The following is a 23,320-nucleotide window of genomic DNA, read 5'->3' as shown; positions in this document are numbered from 1 at the left end:
TCGGAGCCCTGCTCCTTCATCAGCTGATTGTAGAGTATAACATCGTAAGACACAGAATTTATGATCTTACGATCTTATATTCCTCAACCACCTGGTGAAGTAGCAGCGCTCCGAAAGCTAGTGCTTCCAAACAAGCCGATTGGACTGTAACCTGGTGTTGTGTGATTTTTAACTTCGTACACCTTAGTCCAACACGGGCACCTCCCGATCATGACAAATATTTAGCGTCCAAATGCGAATACGAGAGAAAAATGCCGAAGCTATTTTATTTTGCCGATTTTTTCCCCCTGTGCCTCGACATTTTATTTCTTTTGCATTTTGTTTGGCTGCTCAACGTTTCTGTCTTTTCCCCAGGGTAGAGGTATTCCAAAACTAGAGAGTAAAGGTTTAGGGTGTGGGGGAAAGATTTTAAAAGATCTAAAAGACTAGGAATAGAACATTCACCCCTTACTGGGCGAACGTCAGCACTGCAGATGCTGGAGATTAGGGTCGAGAGTGTGGAGCTGGAAAAGCACAGCAGGTCAGGCAGCATCTGAGGAGCAGGAGACTCGACGTTTCGGGCAAAACCCTTCGTCAGGAAATAGCCATGGGGAACTGAAGGGCTGTAGCGTAAACGAGTGAGTCTAAGTGGGATGCTGTTTGGAAGGTCGGTGTGAATGGCCTGTAGGGATGATGTGGTTCCACTGCCTGAACCACGCGTCTTTTGAGAAGTGTGGGAGGAGTGGGTTCCAGTTCGTGGGACACTGACACGAGTCCTGGAGAAGGTGGCATTTGTGCTGTCTCTCTCTTCACATTTTGCCCCCCGTCCATTTTCTCCCCATCCACTGCCCCCTGCCCATTCTCTCTCCTCACACCGCACCCTCTATTCTCCCCCAACCATCTGAACCCCAGCCTGTTCCCCTGTCCATTTCCCTCCCTTCTCCACAACCACCAGCGACCCCGCAACACACGCCCCCAACAATCGTCCTTTCTCGTGCCTCAGCCCTCTTTGATCGCTGTATGAAGTCTTTCTCAGGGGAGAGAGAGAATGGATGGTGATGACTTTACCTGGGAAACACGGCATGTGAGAAATAGCTGATTTTAAAAATTGAGAATAACTAAAACCATATATTCAGAAACTTCGTTAAAGTCGGGAAAAATGTTATTTTTTTCAAAAAAAGCTGCAGAAATCTTTCTGAAACTTGCATTGATGTTTGTGCAGTTCGGCCACAACAAAGGACAGGCTGTAAGGAGTGAATGAGTGAATAAAAGACAAGACCAACCTTGCCCTCGAGGAGAAAGTGAAAAATGCAGATGCTGGAGATCAGAGTCGAGAGTGTGGTGTTGGAAAAGCACATGTCCGGCAGCATCCAAGGACGAGGAGAATCGACGTTTCGTGCATAAGCACTTCGCACTCGGCCATCGCTCCTTCAATCCCCCTGCGATGGCGCGTGAACGCACTGGTGCCTCCGCAGGTGGGAGGAGCAGGTGAAGCCCTCCCGGCACTGACAGCAGGTGAATGGTCTCTCTCCGGTGTGGACCCACTGGTGGGTCAGCAGTGCAGCTGACTGAGTGAAACCCCTCCCGCACATGGGGCACGTGAATGGCTTCTCTCACTTGTGGACTCACTATTGCGTCTGCAGATGGCTGATCCGACTGAAGCCCTTCCTACACACTGAGCAGGTGAATGGCCTCTCCCGGTGTGAATGCGTCTGTGGGTTTCCAGCAAGGATGGGGAAGGGAATCCATTCCCACAGACCCCACATTTCCAAGGTTTCCCCTTTGGAGGGAGCTTCCCTTGTGTTGCTCTGGGATTGAAATTACAAACAGAACGGGTACATCGCCTTTCCCACCTTGAGGGGTGAGACTTTGATTCCTCCAAGCTGAGTAAATGGTTTGAAGCACTTTTCACAGTCAGCGCACTGAATCTCCCTCACTCGATGTCTCAGTATTCTTCCTGCCACAGGACTGTCCAAAATCTCTCAAACAAACAAAAGCAAACATGCCTTCTTGATTGGAATGATTGCTGATATTCAAGTCCCAATGAATCAAGCGGCTCTGTCAGAAGTTGATGTATCATTTGCTATAAGATTTCTTTCTGCACGTCTTCCTGCAAAGAAAAATCACAAAATAAGTGATCACTGTCAGTACAGTTAATGAACATAACATTGGTGGCGCTTCCTGTAGACTGCGAGATGTCTGCTGATCACATATTATCCAGGCCACAGAAACCTGAAAACCCTCATGCTGCCAGATCGGCTTAGCTGTGCATGGAGGAAAACTTCATTTCAGTGACAATAACATGGAACAGACTGCCTACAAAGATGCTGGAAATGGCGCTGAATCAAGGATATGAAAATGAAATGTGAAGGCTGCTTGAGAAAAGAAAGGCAGTAAAATTGCTGAATGACTTCCTGCTGACCTATTAAATAAAACATTATGACAAAAAAAGGACATAACTCCATTACTACATTAGAAGGTGAATAATAATTACAACAGAAACTTTGACAGCAGCCAACAATATCAGATATACACCATACAGAACAAAGAACAAAGAAAGTTTACAGTCCAGGAAAAGGCCCTTCAAGCCTGAGCCGATCCAAATGTACTGTCGAAACCTGTCGGTCAATTCCGAAGCATCTGTATCCCTCTACTCCCCACCCACTCATGCGCTTATCCAGACGCATCTTAAATGAATCTACCGTGCCTGCCTCTACCACCTCTGCTGGCAACGCGTTCCAAACGCCCACCACCCTCTGTGTGAAGTAAAACGCGTGTTCGCTTTGAATAAGTGCTGCCCTTGCCGCGTTTATTGTAACGGGAGCTCTTCCCCAGCCCTGACTCAGGCAGTCGGATCTCGTTTCATGAAGCTGCTTTTTGAGAGTATTGACTGGCCGTTTTTGCACAAGGCAGTGTAAGAAACAAGGGCTCGTCCGGGATTTGAAACCGGGATCTCTCGCATGCCCACGCACCAGAAGGCCCGAAGCAAGAATCATACGCCTAGACCAACGAGCCAGAGGCATATATTTGTTGAGCAATGTGGCAATCCCTTAAATGCTGCTCAGTTCCTTGAGAATCTAACCTTTTAGTTGTGAACATGAGGAAAGGAGCAATCCTTTTCGAGGATGCAAACTGTATAAGTGCCAAACTGAGGGAATACACAAGGAAAATAGCTTTAAGAGAGATAGAAAGTATTTGAGCACCTTTGGAGTGTCTGCTCCCTCCCTGGATTCACACCAGTTGCTACAAGTGATCAGTGTTTCAAAAACCCCACCTCCCCTTCCCCTTCGCTGCTGGAGGATGGTATATGGAAAGGGGGAGACATTGCTTTGCTCCCAGATGTTGCCCAGAGGGAGGGAGTTTCACTCTGAAACTGACAGGGCTGCCTCCGCATTGTGACGTCACAATGGAGGGCGGGCCGGACAGCTGCCCTGCAGTTGAGGCACGTGTGGAGGGGATGAAACTTTGCAAATCCCACTCTCCTCCAAGTCTATGCAGTTTGAGTTCAAGCAAAGCAAGGGGTTTAAATATACTTCAGAAAATCTCCTTTGTGCAGTGGGAAAACTCCGGCAGTGTGACAGATTCAAAGTAACAGAAGCAGGAGTAGACCATTTGGTCAAGCCTGCTCCGTCATTCATTAAGATCACAGCTCCACCAACCTGCACTATCCTGACTACCCTTAATTCCCCTACCATGCAAAAAACCCATCCAACTGCGTCTTCAATAAACTTCATGAAGCTGTCTCACCTGCTCTCTTGGGCAGAGAATCCCATGGAGTCTCACAGAGTGACACAGATGTACAAGCACGGAAACAGACCCTTCGGTCCAACTCATCCATGCAGCCCAGATATCCTAACCTAATCTAGTCCCATTTGCCAGCACTTGGCCCAATTCCCCATAAAACCTTCCTACTCTCCAACCTCCAACCTGCAACATCCCTGTAAATCTTTTCTACACCTTTTCTAGTTTCACAACATCTTTCCGATAGGAAGCAGACCAAAATTACATGCAATATTCCAAACGTGGCCTGACCAATGTTCTGTACAGTGGCAACATGAGCTCCCAACATCTATCCTCGATGCTCTGACCAACAAAGGAAAGCACACCAAACGCCTTCTTTATTATCAAATCTGCCTGCGTCTCTACTTTTAAGGAACTATCAACCTGAACTCCAAGGTCTCTTTGTTCAGCAACACTTCCAAGGAACTTCCCATTCAGTGAAAATGTCCTGCTCTAATTTGATTTTCCAAAATGCAGCACCTCATATTTATCTACATTAACCTCCAACTGCCATTCCTCAGCCCATTGGCCCATCTGATCAAGGTCCCGTTGTGATCTGAGATAACCTTCTTTACAGTCCACTACACCTCCAATTTTGGTGTCATCTACAAACTTGCTAACTATTTCTCATCCGTTTACATACAAATCATTTATATAAATGACAAAAAGTAGCGGACCCAGGATCAATCCTTGTGACACACCATTGGTCAAAGGCCTTCAGTCTGAAAAGCAACCCTCCGTCACCACCCTCTGTCTTCTGCCTTCTAGCCAGTTCTGTATCCAAATGGCTAGTTGTCCCAGCATGCCATGAGATTAAACCTTGCTCACCAGTCTCCCATGAGGAACCTTGATGAACGCCTTCCTGAAGTCCATATAGATCACGTCCATCGCTCTGCCCTCATCAATCCACTTTGTTACTTCTTCAAAAAACCCAATCATGTTCATGAGACATGATTTCCCAAGCATAAAGCCATGCTGACTATCCCGAATCAATTCTTGCCTTTTGAAATACATGTAAATCCTGTCTCTCAGGATTCTCTCCTAATCTTGCCCATCACGGATGTCAGGTTCACTGGTCTATAGTTCCCTGGCTTTTCCTTACCACCTTTCTTAAATAGTGGCACCACGTTAGCCACCCTCTAGCCTTCCGGCACCTCACCTGCGACTATTAATGATACAAATATCTCAGTAAGAGGCCCAGCAATCACTTCCCCAGTTTCCCATAGAGTTCTAGGGTACTCCTGATCAGGTCCTTGGGATTTATCCACTTTTATGCATATCAAGATATCCAGCAATTTCTCATCTGTAATATGGGCATTTTTTTTCAACATGTCACCATCTACTTTCTCACATTCTATATCTTCCATGCCCTTCTCCACAGTAAACACTGATGCACAATATCCGTTCAGTATCCCGCACCCCATCTCCTGAAACTCCACACAAAGGCCGCCTTGCTGATCTTTGAGGGGCCCTATTCTCTCCCTTGTTATCCTATTGCCCTTAATGTATTTATAAACACCCTTTGGGTTATCCATGACTCTATTTGCCAAAGCTATCTCATGTCCCCTTTTTGCCCTCATGATTTCCCTCTTAAGTATGCTCGTACTGCCTTTATGCTCTAAGGATTCACTCGATCTCTCTGCCGATACCTGATATAGGCATCCTTCTTTATCTTAACCAAAATCTCATTTTCTCTAGTCATCCAGCATTCCCCAACCTACCAGCCTTTCCTTTCACCCTAACAGGAATATACTCTCCATCAGACAATCACCTGATGAAGGAGCGTCGCTCCGAAAGCTAGTGTGCTTCCAAGTAAACCTGTTGGACTATAACCTGGTGTTGTGTGATTTTTAACTTTGTACACCCCAGTCCAACACCGGCATCTCCGAATTAGGAATATACTGTGTCTGGACTCTTGTTGTCTCATATTTGAATGCTTCCCATTTTCCAGCAGTCCTTTAACCTGCGAACATCTGCCCCCAATCAGCTTTTGTAAGATCTTGCCTCATACCTGAGTCTTCCTCCAATTTATTACTTGAGCTTTTAGATCTGATGTATTATTTTCAATCACTATTTAATGTTAATAGAATTATGGTTGCTGGCCCTTAGGTTTTGCACCCTCGCCAGTATGTACATCCTCATTGTGAATTAGAAAATGTCCTTGTACACACTTAACAAATTCCTGTTTTTGGCAGATAGGTAAATGGGCAGGAGTTATACCTTGGGTCCACTCTTCCTTCATTCCCATCAACCCTAACCCCATTCCCACCCCAATAGTCCAACGGCACTTTCCCCTGCAACTGCCGAATGTGTGACACCAGCCCATTTACCTGCTCCCTCCTCACTATCCAAGGACCCAAACCTACCTTCCAGGTGAAGCAGCACTTTACCCGCACTACCCACAACCCAGTCTACTGCATTTGCAGCTCATAATGTGGTCTCACCTACATTGGGGAAAACGAAGCGTAAACTGGGTGACTGCTGCACAGAACATCTACGATTTACCCGCAAAAAAGACCCTGAGCTTCCAGTTGCCTGCCAATTCAACACCTCACCCTGTTCCCTGGCCAACATCTCTGTCTCAGGTTTGCTGTAGTGTTCCAGCGAAGCTCAGCACCAGCAGAACGAAGAGCACCGAATATTACACTTGGGGACCATACATCCCTCTGGTCCCAATATCGAATTCAATAATTCTAGGGCCTGAAATCCATAGTATTCTCGTCCCTTCCACACACACCAAGCCTTGTTACCACATCGTCTGTCATTACACACTACCTATTCTTAGATACAAACAGTCTCCATTCACCCTCCCACGCAGATCGTTATCAACAGTTCTTCCCTCGCGTTGGGCTCTGTCCTGATCTATCATTAACTGCATCCGCCTTCCTCCCACAATATCTCCTGCATATAAACCAACGTTTTCCCAATTACCATCAGTTCTGTGGAAGGGCCACCGGCAACTCCTCTTTTTTGTTTCTGATATACAGCATCCAGTTCTTTCACCTTTTTATTGAGGTAGGGTTGGAAATTGTTTCGAGAGACAGAAGGAGAGGAGGGAGAGACAGAACAGACATGAACTGTTGATCTCCGTTGTTTCTCATAACGTAAAACCATTGCAGTGCATTCACTTCCCTTAAGCATGAATAGAGCCGCCTGCCGACGTGTGAGCTTTTGGCTCAACGGTAGCGCGTCTAACGCCAGATCAGAAAGTTGTATGTTCGAATCACGTCGGGCTTACTGACGTCAACTTCTTGCATTTCAAATCAAGAAAGGAGTCCGTTCACTCCCGATATGCGTTGAGCCAAATCTTCTTTACGGAAACTTTCAATCACACGTGAAGCTTTGCTCTCTGTTTGATTTGTGAACACTGTGTCAGGGGGGTGGTGTGCCCATTGCCTGGGTAAATGCTCAGCTCCCCCAGTTCAACACGCGATTTAAACACAGCCGTCTCCCTCTGGGCAGCCGCTTCGTTCAGTTGCTGACAGCGCGGTGTGAATAACGTAATACCGATATTTTTACAACATAATCCAGATACTCCCAGCTTTATGTTTCAATCTATCAGGAGAGTGACAGCGATATCAGATAGAAATGATTCCCACCAACAGCAAATCCTTTCCTCTCACTGGACACAGTTAAAATTATCTTTATTCAATAGAAGAAGCGGAAACTCTAGTCTGACGGCCCCTCTCCACATTAACGGTGAGCCTGAATTCTATTAACGGTGTCAGTAAAATCCAATGCCGGACACTGATTTGGTTCAATAGATTTTTTTGCCAAGCGTAATTCACCGAGAGGATGCTGCTGTGTGAAACAGCGTGGGGAATTACTGCAGGGCCTCCTGCGCATGGGACACACCGCAACTGATGTGTTTCACCTTCACCAGTTTATTCCTATCTCGGAGAAGAGAGATTTGATGATTCGGATCATAACAGCCAGACAGATGACAGGAGAAGGGCACTCAGATCTTCACAAGCTTGTCACCACAGCTGGGTCATCGTGGCCCGTGTATCAGTATGGGATAGTAATCTGCATCTCCTGACTGGAAGCACAGCAAATTGGAGTGCTGGTGGGACTATCACACAGGAGAAAACGGCTTCGACCTATCAACTGGAGTGGTTCCCAATGCGCAACTCCGCTCACCTCAACTGAATAACTGTAAACAAATTACTCAGTGGTTCAAAGGAACACTCGGTTTTGAATTTGCATTGTGTCATGTACCTTCAAGAATGATGTCAAAACACCTTCATTGCTGTGATGGAGTATCCTGTTGGGCAGAATATATCCGTTGTCAAATTTCCTACGTTCTGTTGGTCCAACTCCGATTTCACTCAGAATCACGAAATGTGTGACAGCGCAGACTGAGGCCATGCAGCCCACCTTAGCTCTGCTGGCTCAACACAATATGTAAGTAAGTGTCTCATTCTGTCGCCTTCTGCCTGTAAATCTGCACATTGTTACATTGAACATGCCCACCGAATTCCCTTTTGTGTCCATTGAATCTGCCTCTTTGTCACTGTCAGACAGCGACTTCCTGACCCCACTCCCTGTGTGAAAACGGTCTTCTAAATGTCACTTTTACTTATTTTCCTGATGATTTTAACTTTCTGCCAAATCATTCTCGAGTGAAGGTTTCACTCGGATTCTCTTCATCTGGGGCACTTGGGCTCAGATGTTAACGGTTGCAGCGATGAAAGCGATGCCCACTTTGCGAGGCAGTCCAACACGGAAGGGACGGTTAAATGAACCATTGTCGCTCCCTCAGCCTCTCTGTCTCATAGACAGGCAGCGGGACGGCAGAAACACGTACCATCGTTCTCCCGCCGACAGAGGCGGTCCAGCCCATCGCGTCCACGACGACTCTCTGCCACTTGTCTCTCTCTGAGGTGATTCACAATCAGTGATATCTGTCCGAATACTAAGGGGCTGTGTCTGAATGGTGATACAGTTTCTGACATGCTGATCGTCTTGTCATTCACGTCGGAACCGGCGTGGCGAATTACGGCAGGCAAGGCACGAGATCACAACGGATGCGTCTCGGCTCAGAGAAGTGGGTTTGCGATTCAGTTCGTAGGAAGCCGACGAAGAACAGGAGAAGACCACCCAGACTTCGAAAACCAAGTTACTTGTGCGGTGTGAGTTCCGGTATGATCCGGGGCATTCAGACAGTCGTTTGAAAGGCAAGATGCTGAGCAGGGTGCCATCCCAAAGGAAAGCTGCCCAAGGAGAAACTGAGGAATGGCAGACGATGGTTTCGATCCATCAACCTCGGGCCTTATGGGCCCAGCACACTCCCGCTGCGCCACTCTGCTCCTACGCACAATGCCCTCTTCCACAGGTCCCTTCAGCCTTTCGTCTGGCGCCTGGCATGCACGTTCGAGACTGATGAGAAAGTGAGGTCTGCAGATGCTGGAGATCAGAGCTGAAAATGTGTTGCTGGAAAAGCGCAGCAGGTCAGGCAGCATCCAGGGAACAGGAGAATCGACGTTTCGGGCATAAGCCCTTCTTCAGGAAGTTCGAGACTGATGTCAAAGATCACCACTGCTGTCGTCTGATATGGTGTTGCGCAGACGTATGGAGGCTGTGTAAATACAAACTTTTTCTAACTTCCCACATTCTGTTGGTCGAACTGTGATTTCACTCTGAATAGGCGCCATGCGGCCCACCTTCGCTCTGCTGGGTCGACACAGTAAGTGAACGTGGGTCTCTATTCGTATCATTCTCTTGCCTTCTCCATGTAATTCTGCACATTGTTACTTTAAACATGACCACCCGATTCCCGTTTGCGTCTCATGAATCTGCTTCTTTGTCAGTGTCAGTTTGGGATTTACTGACCCCAACCACTCCCTGTACGAAAGCGTTCTTCCTAATGTCACTTTTGGTTCTTTTCCTCATGACTTTAAAACTCTGCCGAATCGTTGCCGATCCTTTCAGGCGTGGGAGCATTTTGACTACATTACTTTCTCTGTCGAGACGTCGCATGACTTGGAAAGCTTCAATGGGGTCAGATTTCAAACTTCTGTTCTCCGAAGAGAGCTGTCCCAAATTTCCAATCGACCCTCATCGCTGACAGCCCTCAAACACCGCACCACTCACGGCAACCTATTCAACGGTATCGCCAATCATTTCACTTCGCTGCTTTCTGTCCCATTGGTACGCCAGGGAGCCCAACCTCGTTAAACGAAAGTGCTTTTTGAGAAAATTAAGCAGGCAAGTTTGCATAAGTCACGAAACGCGGGCGCGTCCGGGATTTGAACCCGGGATCTCTCGCACGTCTGCATCGATGAAGACCCAAAACAAGAATCATACCCCTAGACCAACGAGCCAGCCAGCTAGTGCGCCTGCGCCCCCACTCTACCTCTTGAACCAGCTGAGTCTTGCTCAGAGTGAAGTATGGTTGAAATTGAACAGACTGGGGCTGTTTTCTCTGGAACGTCGGAGGCTGAAGGGTGACTTCATGCAAAATTATGAAGGGCATGGATAGGATAAATAGGCAAAGTCTTTTCCCTGGGGTCGGGGAGTCAAGAACTAGGGGGGCATAGATTTTGGGTGAGAGGAAAAAGATATAAAAGAGACCTAAGGGGCAACTTTTTCACGCAGAGGGTGGTGCGTGTATGGAATGAGCTGCCAGAGAAAGTGTCGGAGGCTGGTACAATTGCAACATTTAAGAGGCGTTTGGATGGATATATGAACAGGAAGGGTTTGGAGGTATCTGGGCCGGGTGCTGGCAGGTAGGACTAGATTGGGGTGGAATATCTGATCGGCATGGACGGGTGAGACCGAAGGGTCTGTTTCCATGCTGGATATCTCTATGACTCTATGAACAGCTGCTTCTCATTCTGTCTCTCTGCTGCCGTTTGCCCGTCCCCTGGAACCGGGCCCTCTCGCCTGGTATAAAATTAAACCGTTTTCTTTCTAAACTTTTCTCTGACACCGGAGTGACCAGTGACAGGCATTGCCCTCCTCAACATAGGGTACAGAGAACAGGAGAAGACCCCGCAGACCTCCACGAGTGTGTCATCTCAACTGTGCACATTGGGCCAGTGTATCAATGTGAAATATTTACGTCGAAGTTTTTTGGGAAGCAGATAAGAAGGCGAGGTGCACAACAGTGCGCCGTTACGCGGGAAAGCTGCTAAAGACGACATTGAGTGAATAGGAGAGATGGTTTCCCTTCTGGGTTATGCTCCCATCACGCACCGGCAGACATATCGCCGACAAGCAAATATGAACTCTGTCTAAATTACCACATTCTTTTTTTACGAACCGTGATTTCACTCAGAAGCACAATTTACCTGCTCCCTCCTGAATATCCTTCCAGGTTCGAACATACCTTCCAGGTGAAGCAGCACTTTACCTGCACATTTGCCGCAACCTAGTCTCCTGCATTAGCTACTCACAGTGTCGTGTCCCCAACGGAGCATGAAGTATAAACTGGATGACTACTTCGCAGAACATCTTGGTTCTGCCCGCAAATAAAGGCCCTGAGCTTCTGCTTTCCTGCCACTTTAACACGCCACCCTGTTCCCTGGCCAACATCTCTGACTCAGGCTTGCAGCAGTGCTCCAGCAAAGCTCAGCTCCAGATGGAAGAACAACGCCTCATATTCCATTTCAAAGCCCTACAGCCCTCCGGTCTTCAAGATCGAGTTCCATGACTTTAGGGTCTGAAATCCCCCATGTCCTTGACCCCTACCACACACATACGAGCCCTTGTTATCACATAGTCTGCTACGACACACTACTTATTGTTAGCCACTAACGGTCTCCATTAACAGTTATTCACCCTCCCACACGGATCGTTATTCACTCCTTTGTCCCTCCTATTGTTCTCTCTCTGAGCTGGCGGGAAAGGGAGCAATGTACACTGGAGACTCTGAGCCAGCTGAAACTTGCTCAGTGTGAAATACATTCCAGTTTGCTCCAAGATTTGCACGCAGCAAAGAGTTTCCAGAACATCTGCTTGTCATTCTGTCCCCGGGATGCGGTTTCTGACATGCGGATCGTCTTGTCATTCACGTCCGAAACGGCGATTTGAACCCGGGATCTCTCTCAGATGACAGGCAAAATGAGTTTGACTGGGATAATACTACTATTATAGGACAAGCCAAAACAGAGAACAGCCATAGAATTCCTAGAGGCATGGCACTCATCCACAGATTCTATCAACAAGCACATCGACCTGGACCCAATATACCGGCCACTGCAGTGGACAGCTGGAACTGACAACCGGAAGCGGCAGGTACAAACCACTATAAATGCCGGAGGAAACATCACTGAAGCGCTTCACAGGAGGTTCCAAAGCACTGAGGATGTCACCTAGACAGGGGACGAAACGTCTGCAACACAAATTCCCAGCTCGGCGAATAGAACCACAACAAAGTTTTTGATTGCAGGAACTGAATGACATAAACAGGATGCCCTCAAATTTCGACAGGAATTACACTTCCGTTCAAGATTTGCAGAAAGCTTTGCAGCTCGGCTGCCGATTGTCGTAGCTCGCCGAGCTGGGAAGTTGATTTGCAGGCGTTACATCCTCTGTCTAGGTGACACCTTCAGTGCGTTGGAGCCACCAGTGAAGCGCTGCTGTACTGTGTCTTCTGGAATGTATTTGGTTCTGTTTCTGCTGCTTTTGTTTGACTGTTCTGGTTGTTCGTTGCAGTGATTGGCATGTGTCAATATGTTTATTGGTGGAGTCCCTGGATGAGTGCCGTGTTTGTTGAATTTCTCTGGCTGACCTCTGTTTAGATGTACTATGACCGTTGTGCTGTCCCAGTCGATTTTATCGCCCTTATCATCTGTGTTTGTGTGGGTATCAGAGACAGTGTTTAATGGGTAGATGTTGTTCATGGTTACAGATTGCTAGTTGTCTGTCTGTTTGTCCTGTACTGTCGACTTTTCGTGCAGCCTTTGCATGGAATCTTGTAAACTATATTTGTTTTCCACATGATGTGGTTGAGTCTTTTGTTCTGATGAGTTGTTGTCTGAGCGTGGCTGTCAGTTTATGGGCTGTCATGAATCCGAGTGGTCGGAGATGTCTGGCTGTAGGTTCTGTGAGGTTTATTATATAAGGTAAAGTGGTGAGTGTGTTGGGTCGTGGCAGATCCTTGTCTCATTGTTTGTCTGCTCGGCCCTTGTGGATGAAGTTGCGGGCATATCCGTTCCTGGTGAAGCCTCTGTAGACGTGTTCTTCTTCCTTTCACAGGTCGGCAGTGCTGCAGTGTGTAGTCACCCTTTGGAACAGCGTCCTAATGCAGCTTCTCTTGTCTGTGTTTTGATGGTTGTAGTTCAGGGTCTGGTCTGGGGGTGTGGCTTTTCTGTACACTTTTGTAGCACATCCCCCGTTCTGTGTCCTTTCTCCCATAGACCGTTAGCTTCCAGTTTCCTGTCACTTCAACTTCCCACTGTGTTCCCATGACACCATTTCAGTCTCTGATTTGCTGCAGTGCTCCCACAAGGCACAGCGCAAGCTGGAAGAGCGGAACCTCATTTTCTCCTGAGAGACCGTGCTACCTTCAGGACCCAACGCCGAGTTCAATCATTTTAGAACCTGTCCACCTTCTTCCACGGTCTTTACCCGCCCACTCATTCCATCAGTTCCGAAGACGGATCGTTGGGCTCAAAACATTATCTCTCCACAGATGGACTAGACCTGCTGGTTTTGTTAATTTGAAAATGAACAAAATGAGCAGGGAGACAGAATGAGAAGCACTGTTCTGGAAACTCTTTTGCTGCTTGCAATTCTGAGAACAATGGCGAATGTATTTCACACTGAGCAAGTCTCAGCTGGTTCAGGAGGTGCTGGAGCCAGTGGCTCGTTGGTCCAGGGGTACGATTCTCGCATTGGGTCTTCTTACGGGCAGAATTGCGAGAGATCTCGATTTTCTTGACTTGTGCAAAAATGCCCGATTAAACTTCTCAAAAGGCACCTTCGTTAAACGAGGCTGGCCTCCCTGGAGTACGAATGGGGCAGGTAGCGGGGAAGTGAAATGATTGGAGATAGCGATGAACAGGTTGACGTGAGTGGTCCCGTGTTTGAGGAAGATCAGCGATGAAGGTAGTTTGGAAAATTGGGACAGCTCTCCTCGGAGAACAGAAGTTTGAAATCCGGCGTGGCAAGTTTTCCAAGTCATGAGGGGACTAGAGATTGGAAACAATGTCGTGAAAGTGTTTCCACGCCTGAAAGGATCGAGAACGATTCGGCAGCGTTTTAAATTCATGAGGAAAAGAAGTAAAAGTGACATTCGAAAGAACGTTTTCGTACAAGGAATGGTTAGGGTCAGGAAATCCCTGTCTGACAGTGATAAAGAGGCAGATTCAATTGACACAAAATTGAATTCGGTGGTCATGTTCGACCAACAGAATGTTCATATTAACACAGCCTCCACACCTCTGCGCAGCAGTATATTACATAACAGCAGTGGAGATCTTTGATATGTGTCTGGAACGTGCATGCCAGATGACTGTCGAAAAGCCGAAGGGTTCTGAGAAAACGCACGGCATACTAAGCACAGAGTGACGCAACGAAAGCGTGCGGGCCCCACAACCCAGAGGCCTATAGATCGAAACCATCCTCTATTGCTATTGCTCAAACTCTCCTTGAGCAGCTTTCCTTTATCGTGAGTCTCTGTTTATATCTTTCCTTTGCATCTGCTTCCCAGTACTTCGAGTGTCTGAGTGACATGTATCGTACTGATCGACTCGCCAAATTCACGCAGGCGAAGTGACTCGCTTCTGGAGGTCTGAGTGGTCTTCTCCTGTTCTCCGTCGAGTTCCTCTGAAGTGAATTGTAAAACCACTTTTCTGAGATGTCAATGAGCTGATAATGTTGAAACACATGCCTTACGTTTGTGTCCATTCCCTGCAGTAATTCGCCATGCCGGTTCGGACGTGAATGATAAAACGGTTGGCTTGTCAGAAACCGCATTACGACTCAAACACATTCCCCCACGATTAGGACAGATCACCAATTGTGAATAACTTCAGAGAGAGGCAAGTGACAGAGAATCGCCGTGGACTCGATGGGCTGAACGGATTGTGTGCGCGAGAATGATGCTACGTGTTTGTGCCGTCCCACTGCCTGTCTCTGGGACAGAGAGGCTGAGGGAGCAAAACTGGTTCATTTTTAACCGTCCCTCCCGTGTTGGACTACCTGCAGTCCCTCAGCTCAGGGCCGTGGGGATGACTCTCAGTGAGTGAAGGTTTCACTCGGATTCTCTTCATCTGGGACACTTGGGGCTCAGATGTTAACTGCTGTGCTGTCGCAGCAAAGAAAGCGATGCCCACTTTGCAATAGACTTTCTGTAAGATTGCTGCGTGGATAATGCAACCATTTTATTTCTACTTGCACGTTGTTCTGGGGGGTGGGACGGGGTGTACGGTGGGGGGCGGGGAGAGTCCATTCGCTCTTCTGTTCTCTCACTCTCTCTCTCTCTCTCTGAAACCCTTGGGGTGAGAGGTGTCAGTTACATTAATGCGGGGAACATGAACAACTTTGATTGTGAACTTTCTCCAAGGGTCTGTTATCGGAGAGATAGAAGGATGCTGTACTGGCAGGACAGAAAGAAATGGACACCGAGAACTCTTCGCCCAGGTAAATTCACATTGCTGTGCAGCCTTCTTGGTGTTCAGAAATCGTCTTCACGCAGCGATCTTACGGAAAGTCTATTGCAAAGTGGGCATCGCTTTCTTTGCTGCGACCGCGCAGCAGTTAACATCTGAGCCCCAAAGTGTCCCAGATGAAGAGAATCCGAGTGAAACCTTCACTCACTGAAAGTCATCCCCACGGCTCTGAGCTGAGGGACTGCAGGCAGTCCAACACGGAAGGGACGGTTAAAAATGAACCAGTTTTGCTCCCTCAGCCTCTCTGTCCCAGAGACAGGCAGTGGGACGGCATAAACACGTAGCATCATTCTCGCGCAGACAGAAGCCATTCAGCCCATCGAGTCCGCGGCGACTGTCTGTCACTTGTCTCTCTCTCTGAGGTTATTCACAATCGGTGGTATCCGTCCTAATAGTAGGGGACTATGTCTGAGTCGTGATGCGGTTTCTGACATGCTTGTCATTCTCGTCTGAACCAGGGTGGCGAATTACTGCAAGGAATGGATGAAACCGCAAGGCATGTGTTTCAACTTTACCAGCTGATTGGCATCGCAGAGAACTGGGTTTGCGATTCAGTTCAGAGGAAACAGACGAAGCACAGACTACCACTGAGACCTCTAAAATCTTGCCACATGAGTTGAGTGGATTTGGCGAGTGCATCGATATGCTACATTTGGACACTCGGTAAGTAGACGCAAAGGCAGGCAGCTTGCAGAAGAGAGCACCGATCTTAAGGAAAGCAGCTCGAGGTGACATTGAACAACAAGCAGACGACGGTTTCGATCCATCGGTTACGGTCCCAGCACGCTCCCGCTGCACCACTCTGCTGCCACGCCCTGCGGCCCTTCCACAGAACACTTCAGGTTTCCGTCTGGCACGCGGCAGGCACGTTCGAGCCTGATGTCAAAGACCTCCACTGCTGTCGTGTAATATGCTGTTTCGCGGACGTATGGAGGCTGTGTAAATATAAACTTATTTCTAAATTCCCACATTCTGTTGGTCGAACTGTGATTTCACACTGAATCACAACATGTATCACAGCGCAGACGGAGGCCATGCGGCCCACCTTCGCTCTGCTGGTTCTACACTTAAGTAAACGTGTGTCTCTATTCGTTTCATTCTCTCGCCTTCTCAGCGTAAATCTGCACATCTGAACGTGACCACCGAATTCCCTTTTGTGTCCATTGAATCTTCCTCTTTGTCAGTGTCAGACAGGGACTTACTGACCCTAACCACTCCCTGTACGAAAACGTTCTTCCTAATGTCACTTTTACTTCTTTTCATTGTGACTTTAAAATTCTGCCTAATTTTTGAGGTAGAGGTAAACAGCCAAAGATAATCACCGTCACTGCTTCCCTTCCATCGATCCAACCTTGTGAATCAGTATCTTTCACTGACAAATAAAACACCTTTGTCCTCAGGTGCCTGCTTCATTTCGACCACGACTTCACGCCCCTCACTGTTCTCGTCTCACTTCCAAACACTCGGCTCATATCCCCAAAAACAGCTCTGTGGGTATCTGCTTGTTCCACCCTGACAGGCAGTGGGTTGCAGATTCCCGATCAGTCCCAATGTGATTGAAATATTTCAACCCCCCCACTGATTTGCATCTTTCAAAAAGCCGTGGAGCAATCTCCTTTTCTTTTTGACGACAGTTCTCAACTGTAGTCGGCAGGGTTCATACCTGCGTGGGGAAACCGCAATGGATTTCATATCCATCGCATTCACCACTCGGCCCACCAATACAGAAGCACACTGACAGCTTCATTTCGCAGGTCTCTCTGCCTGTGGAGCTGAGAAAGAGTAAATCATTGCAGAGTTTGTTTGAACCCAATCACTTCACAGGCTTCGAAAGGGTTAAATATCTGCAAATGGCGAGTCTGGGTGTTTCATCCCGAAAGATGAAATGGACGTTCAGTTAAAAGCAAAACCAGAAATTGCAGGAGCAACTCAGCAGGTCAGGCAGCATCTGTAGAAAGAGAATCAGAGACAACATTTCAGGACTTTTTTATCCCTCATCCAGGTACTGAGTTGCTCCAGCAGTTTCGCTTTCTGTCTCGGACTCTCAGCATCCGCACTCCTTTACGTTAGAAATTCAATCAATTCAGAAACCCCTTTGTGCTTCCTCAGTGGTAAAGATTTCCGTTTGGGAAATATTTTCCTGACACCATTAAAACGCGCATCTTTGCAGACAAGAAAGCGGTAGGAGCGCGAACAACAAACGCCCCGTCCCTGGGTGGTCTCAAACCACCAACCTTCCGGTTAACAGCCGAACGCAGTGACCAATTGCGCCACAGAGACAGGCCCAGGCTTTGCTCGCACAGTCTCGTTGAGGAAGCATCTATTCAATTCATAATTCAACCTGCCCCGCCCAGAATTATCATTGTCTTCTATCAGTTCAAACACAGCGAATACTGCAGAAAGCCAACGGGTCGAGCAGCATCTGTGGAAAGGTGAACAGAGCCGACGTTTTGAGTGTGTTACGGTTTTTGTTCAGAACTCAGTGTTTTGCCTCTTCCCAAAGTTGGTCCAGGTCTGTGTCTCAATTGGCAAACACATGGCAAGTGAAGGTCCGCAATGTGAAGTTATAGCCTTGGCTGTTTAATAAAAAAGCAGTGCATTGTTTAAATGGTGATATATTGGAATGTGGAGAAAGTGAGAACTAGAGGTGAAAGTCGAAAAATGTGGCACTGGAAAAGCACAACAGGTCAGGCAGCATCTGAGAAGCAGGACAGTGAACGTTTCGGGCACAAGCCCTTCATCAGGAATGATGTATGGATGTACAAAGGGGTCTCAGAGTCCCTCCACACCAGTCAATGCCAGTTGTCGGGCAGATGCAGCAGGCAATGAGCGAGGCAAGTGGTATATTACGAAGAGGAATTCAGTTCAGAAGTGGGGTCATTGAACATATTCAAGGCTAAATTCATCTGAGTTTTGAACAACAAAGAAGTGGATGGTTATGGGGAGAAGTAAGAAAATGGTTTTAAGACCAGTACAGGTCAGTCACAGAGTCAGACAGCACTGAACAGACCCTTCATCCAACTCGTCCATGCTGAGTATGTTCTCAAACTAAACTCGTCCCACCTCCCAGTGTTTGGCCCATCAACCTTTGAAACTTTCATATTCATGTACTTATCTAAATGTCTTTTAAACGTTGTAACTGTACGTGTATAAAATCATGAGGGGTATGGAATGGATAAATAGACAAAGTCTTTTCCCTGGGGTGGGGGAGTCCAGAACGAGAAGGCATGGGTTTATCGTTGGAGGGGAAAGATACAAAAGAGATCTAAGGGGCAACGCTTTCACGCAGAGGATGGTACGTTTATTGAATGAACTGCCAGAGGAAGTGGTGAAGTCTAGTACGATTGCAACATTTAAAAGGCATTTGGTTAGGTATACGAATAGGAAGGGTTTGGAGGGATATGGGGACGTGTGCTGTCAGGTGGGACTAGATTGGATTGGGATAGTTGGTCGGCATGGACAGGTTGGACCAAACAGTCTGTTTCTGTGCTGTACATCTCTATGACTCTATGACTTCTTCTGGACATTCATTCTGCACTCAGGCCACTCTCTTAAAAAACGATCCTTGTCCTGTCTTTGTAAAATCTTTCTCTACTCACCTCAAAATATTTGCTCCCTGATCCTGAAACGCCCAGCTGAGGGAAAGGACACCTGCTGTTCATCTCATCCGTATCCCTCATGATTTTATAATCCTCTATATGCAGTGTGTCGTGGTTCATTGAAATAATATCCTGATGCAGCGTCGTTTGTGGGTGTTGGGATGATTGCTTCTTTGGTTAAGCACTTGGTTTGCGTGTGTTGTTTTTCTGTAGACGCTAGTTTAAAGTTCCCCATTGACTGTTCGCTCTCCTGTGATATCTCGGAATGGCACTTTGTTGTTGTTCTCCTCCTCTTCAAACCAGGAGCCCACCCCCCGCCCCACCCTCCCCCCTCCCCCTCAGGCCATAGTCTCACTACTTGGAACACTAATATACAGACTAGTCAAAGGCCTCCACTGAAGACTAAAACACCAAGTCGAAGATTCACGCCACTCCATTTACTCCATCCAAGAATTCCTGAACACCAAAGACACTAAGTTAGAAGATGATGGAATAATGATGTCCTTTGACATAACAGCCCTGTTCACATCCATTAACATCAACGTGGTCAAAGAAAACTGGAGACACTACTCGAAGAACCAAAGACACAAACACAGCACCAACTTCATCAGCAAAGATAGCACTATCCAGCTCGTGGAACTGTGCCTTAACCACCCACTTCATATTCAGTAACAAGCCCTACAAACAAATCAACGAAACACCCATGAAACCACCAGTATCAGGATTCCCAGCAGAAGCAATAATTCAGAGTCTCAAGCCAACAGCCCTTCCAACGATCCAACCCAAACTTTGTGTCTGCCACAGTGATGACACTTTTGTCATCAAAAAATGAAGCAAATTAGAGGAAAACTACAACACATCAACAATATCCTTACTGGCATAAAATTCACAAAAGAGGAGAACAACAACAAAGTGCCAATTCTAGATGTCACAGTAGAGCGAACAGTCAATGGTAAATTCAAAACAGCGTCTACAGGAAAACAACACACACGAACCAAGTACTCAGCTACAGAAGCAATGATCCCGACACATACAAACAAGCCTGAATCAGGACACGATTTCAACGTGGCACGACACACTACAGTAGCCAGTTACGACGAAGACCAATAAGTAACTGTACAGCGCATTTAAGGAGAATGTGTAGGCAAAGAATCCACTGAAAAACACTTCCCTGACCGGGAATCGAACCCGGGCCGCAGCGGTGAAAGCGCTAAATCTTAACCACTAGACTACCAGGGAGACAGCATCACCAGCTCACAGCCCTAATGTAAATTGTTTCCCTGCCCGGAAATCGAACCCAGGCCACGATCGTGAGAAGGCTTCCACCAACATCATTGCTTGTATCCATTGCTCCCGATGCGGTCTCCTCTACATTGGGGAGACTGGAGACTCCTCGCAGAGTCAAGTCACAGCGCTTGAGGGAACATCTCCAGGACACCCGCAGCAATCAACCCCATCACCCTCTCAACTCCTCCTCCCACTCTGCCGAGGACATGCAGGTTCTGGGCTTCCTCCATCGCCGCTCACTCCCCACCCGATGCCTGAAGGAAGAACGCCCCATCTTTCGCCTCGGATAAATTCAACCCCAGGACATCAATGTGGACTTCACCAGTTCCCTCATTTCCCCTCCCCCCACCTTACCTCAGTTCCAACCTTCCAGCTCAGCGCTGTCCTCATGACCTGTCCTACCTGCCAATCTCCCTTCTCAACTGTTCGCTCCACCTCCTCTCTGATCTGTCACCTCCATCCCCACCCCCATTCACCTATGGTACTCTTTGCTACCTTCGGCCCAGCACCCCCCAATTTATCTCGCCAACCATGGAAGCGTCCTGCCTCTATTCCTAATTAAGGGCTTTTGCCCGAAATGTCGATTTTCCTGCTCCTCGGAAGCTGTCTGACCTGCTGTGCTTTTCCAGCACCATTCTGACCTAAACTCTGGTTTCCAGCATCTGCAGTCCGCACTTTTGCCTACCCAATAAACCCAGTGTGACGATTTCACATCAATAAACTGACACTAGCAGACACAACGTCTGCAGAAACCCTAGCCACATTACTTTACATTAAAGACATCTGTGAAATGATTTCCAGACAACTCAACCCTCTCAGCATTAAACAACGGCTAGTGAACCTTAAATACCCTATACAAACAACCCGCAAACGAATGTTATTAACAAAATGCCATACAAGGAAATATATACATGAACTCTGCCGCACAGTTCTCTGTGGCAAGAAATGCTGGGATGAGATAAGGAAGATTTTTTCAGCCAAAACGAATCGGCACTAACTGGACAGCCATTTAAAATCAACGCTGTCAGGCCAGGATGGAAGACCGGAAGGGATAATCAGTTTTCTTATTTCCTGAAGATTTACAAAGCTGAGACTGGGTTTTGGCGTTTCTTCCCTTTCCACTCCCAGGAGCCGCAGTGGTTGGGGCGGTGAGTTGGGGAAAGTGAAATGTGCCCGTGAGCAGCGTGTGGGGCTATTTCAGCTTCCCCTCCTCTGACAGCGCTGTGACGTGACTCTGATGTTCTCAGGGACACTTACTGACGGGAGACAGTGAAAAGATTCCCATTCCCGCAGATCAGGAATTCAAACCGTATGCCGGCTTCAGGACAATGAGAAAGATTAATTGGGGTGTGTGAAGAAGCTGTGAGCTGCATTTCAAACAGGTAGGTGGAGTCAGATGCGTCATCCTTTGCGCCCCCGGCCCTGTGCGGACCTGACGCCACCATGCTGCAGAGATCTGACGTTAATACGGACATGCGCAGCAATGGGAACATTGACAAGGTGAACAACCAAAGATAATCACCGTCACTGCTTCCCTTCCATGGTCCCAACTTTGTGAAGCAGTATCTTTCACTGGGAAATAAAACACCTTTGTCCTCAGGTGCCTGCTTCATTTCGATCACGACTTCACGCCCCTCACTGTTAGTCTCATTTCCAAACTCTTGGCTCATATCCTCAAAAGCAGCTCTGGGGATATATGCTTGTTCCACCCTGACAGGCAGTGGGTTGCAGATTCCCGACAAGTCCCAATGCGATTGAAATATTTCAACCCCTCCACTGATTTGCATCTTTAAAAAAAAGTGGAGCAATCTCCCTTTGTTTTTGACGACAGTTCTCAACTGTAGTCGGCAGGGTTCACACCTGCGTGGGGAAACCGCAATGGATTTCATGTCCATCGCCTTCACCACTCGGCCCACCAATACAGAAACACACTGACAGCTTCATTTCCCAGGTCTCTCTGCCTGTGGAGCTGAGAAAGCGTGAATCATTACAGAGTTTGTTTGAATCCAATCACTTCACGGGTTTCGAAAGGGTTAAATATCTGCAAATGGCGAGTCTGGGTGTTTCATCCCGAAAGATGAAATGGTCGTTCAGTTAAAAACAAAACCAGAAATTGCAGGAGCAACTCAGCAGGTCAGGCGGCATCTGCAGAAAGAGAATCAGAAACAATACTTGAGAACTTTTTTTTCCTCATCCAGGTACAGCCAAACCTACTGATTTGCTCCAGCAGTTTCGCTTTCTGACTTGGACTCTCAGCATCCGCACTCCTTTACGTTCGAAATTCAATCAATTCAGAAACCCCTTTGTGCTTCCTCAGTGGAAAAGATTTCCGTTTGGGAAACATTTTCCTGACACCACAAAAAACGCGCATCTTTGCAGCCAAGAAAGCGGTAGGAGCGAGAACAACAAACGCTCCGTCCCTGGGTGGTCTCGAACCACCAACCGTCTGATTAGCAGCCGAACGCGCTGACCAGTCGTGCCATAGAGACAGGGCCGGACCGCCCTCCACAATCTCGTTGAGGAAGCTACTATTCAATTCATAATTCAACCTGCCCCGCCCAGAATTACCATTGTCAAAGCACTGATAACACGGTAGTTTGGTGTCAGCTCGGATTACAGGTCCTGATTTCTCTGTCCTCTGGTCTCCCTGTTCCCACAGAGTTAAATGTTGTCTGTTCTCAGCTCTGCTCGATTTCTGCTGAATCTTTGACCCCATTTTACACCTTCTGGAGCAATAAAATATTCTGAGTCTCCAGGAAATGACACCTTATCTATACCCCTCCTGATTTTAAAAATCTCGATAAAGTTATCTGTCAACTTGCTAGGCTTCGTTGGAAAAATGTCCCAGCTTCTTCTTAACTCAAACCCTCCATTCCCAGCAGCACGCTGGCAAAGTAGGGAATAAGGATTTGTATCAAATCACATAAATGTACTGTCTGAAAAAATCTGGCTATGTTCTTGCCTGAGATATTGAGAGTCCCTGGTGTAAGTAATTACCAATGCAATTATTTTGGTCACAGAATTGAACAATCATTTTGCAACAAAGGGGTCTACTCT

At 47.4% G+C, this 23,320-nt stretch overlaps 1 non-coding gene across 1 annotated transcript; it reads right to left on the bottom strand.

Moving 5' to 3' along the window:
• Positions 1–20,143: 20,143 nt before the first annotated feature.
• On the bottom strand, positions 20,144–20,215 carry trnae-uuc (transfer RNA glutamic acid (anticodon UUC)). The gene has a single exon. It is a non-coding gene; the product is annotated as a tRNA-Glu (tRNA).
• Positions 20,216–23,320: the final 3,105 nt, after the last annotated feature.

Source organism: Chiloscyllium plagiosum, unplaced genomic scaffold (assembly GCF_037043375.1).
Source record: "Chiloscyllium plagiosum isolate Xiang-an unplaced genomic scaffold, Cpla_swu_hap1 HiC_scaffold_27, whole genome shotgun sequence".
Lineage (NCBI taxonomy): Eukaryota > Metazoa > Chordata > Chondrichthyes > Orectolobiformes > Hemiscylliidae > Chiloscyllium > Chiloscyllium plagiosum.
This window is presented reverse-complemented; position numbering and strand designations above follow the sequence as displayed.